Genomic DNA, 2,193 nt, shown 5'->3' with positions numbered 1-2,193 from the left:
TGAGGCGAACTTCCGGTCTCCTCCTCCTCCGGCCCCTCCCCCCCGCTCGTCATGAGGTCACGCCCCCTCTTAAAGAGGCCGCGCCCGCGAGCGACTTGGTGTGATCCGAAAGGAGCTGTAGCTGGACCAAAATCAGAGAACACGCGACCTCAACCTCTCCGGACTGGAAACTCAAGGGGTGGGTGTGGGGTCCAATCCAGGCTTCTCTCCTTGCATAACAAAGCGTCCGAGGCCCAGTTTTCTGCAAAAGGGGGACACAACCCCCTACCCACGTGGCTGTCCTGAGAACAAAGTTCCTATCCACACAAGGAGGCCCTGTACACAGGGGCCTTCAGTGAATGCTAGCTATGCCAATTACCAGCGAGGTGGCCAGGGACGCAGGACATGCGCCAGCAACTCTCCTGCTGGATCTGGGTCCAGGTCTCCACTCTGATCTCTAAAACCCCCTCCTCTCGGGGTGGTGCTGGATCCGCTAGAATAGACAGGCTCAGAGCATAGGGCGATTTTTGTATTTTTTAAACAGCTTTATTGAATGTAAATTACATGCCATAAAGTCCACTTGTTTAAAGTATACAATTCTGTGGTTTGTGAATATATATATTTGTGCAACCATTACCAGTCTAATTCTAGAACGTTTGCATCACCCCTAAACGAAGCCTATTAGCAGTCACTCCCCTCTACCCTCCACTAACCCATTTCCTGTCTCTGTGGATTTGCCTGTTCTGGATATTTCACATAAATGGAATCACAGACTATGTGGCCTTGGGTGTCTGGCTTCTCTTACTGTTGAGCATCATGGTTCCAAAGTCCACCCGTGTTGTAGTGAGTGTCTCTGCTTCACGCATTTTCAGGGTTGAGTAATGTTCCAGGGTGTGAAGAGACCATGTGTTTATCTGTTCATCTGCTGATGGACACTTGGGTTGTTTCCATCTTTTGGCCGTTGTGAACACGCTTACACAGGTCTGTGTGTGGACTTCCGTTTTCCTGGCTATGTACCTGCAAGCGGAATTGCTGGTTCATTTGGTAACTGTGTTTAATGTCTGTGGAACTGCCCAACGGCTGCCCCAAGTTGGTGCATTTTGGGTGCTTACTGTGTGCCAGGCAGGAAAACTGCCTCTTGTGATCCTTGCATTTGATGAGAGAGGTACTCTTGGTGCTGTGGCACAGGCGAGGCTACAGAGGCTCTGAGAGAGAAGCCAGGTGCCCCTGGGCACACAGACTAGCCCTGCCAGGGCTGGGCTTACCTTCAGCCCTCAATCCAGAGAGAGGGACTGAGTGCAGTAAGATTCTGGGTGTGTGGGCACGACTAGGACGGCAGCTAGAGAGGATGAGGGAGGGAGGTGAGGCTCTCTCCTCCCTTGCTGGCCACCCACTTCTGGTGGGCCCATCTGGGCACCCATGCCTCCTCCTCCAGACGAATTTAGCTCAGGGGTCTATGACAGTGTCTGGTCCCAAGTGCTGAAGCATCAGCCTCTCACTGCCCAGCTGCAAAGCCCTCAACAGAGCCTTCTTCCCTTCAAGGCCTACAGCTGGGCATCTGAGCCGAGTAGCAGAGCAAATTCCCAGGTTCCCAGTGCCACAAAAGGGGGTGGTTTCTGGGGCCAATGGGCTCCTACAACAGGCGAGACCTGCCCCTTAGAGCCTGAGTGAAGCCCCATAGTCGAGGGCATAGGCCCCCTTTTCACTTCCTCATGGAAGCCCCTCCCCGCTCTGAAAATTGGGACAAATGTGTCCCCACCCCATTGGTGTGTGTGAGGATAGAGGAGGGGCATTTAATAGCTCACTCGGTACCCCTTTTCTCACCCCACACCTCAAGATCCTCTTTCTGTTCCAGAGAGGTGGGAGACCCACTTTACAAATGGGGAAGTTGAGGCCGTAGGGGGATGAGAGCAATGTACCTCCAGCCCATAATTCCCTCAGCTTCCCGATGACCTTCAGGAAATGGAGTGTAATTATTGGAAGCTCGTAGACCCTCTTCTGCTAGTTGTGTCAACCAGAGGGAAGGGGGAATGTGGGCTGGTTCCTAGAAGCTTGGCACTCAAAGCATGTGGGTATCACTAGAAACCCCACCCATTCCCACCCCCACAGCTGGGGTCTCTGGGCCCCAGACTGACTCTCTATTCTCTGTGGTTGCTGGGTCCCCCAGGGGCTGATGGCCAGGGAAGGTGATCTTCAAAGAGGGCACAGGGGACA

This window comes from Myotis nattereri (assembly GCF_964212035.1).
Source record: "Myotis nattereri genome assembly, chromosome: 5".
NCBI lineage: Eukaryota > Metazoa > Chordata > Mammalia > Chiroptera > Vespertilionidae > Myotis > Myotis nattereri.
Note: the sequence above shows the minus strand (reverse complement) of the source record.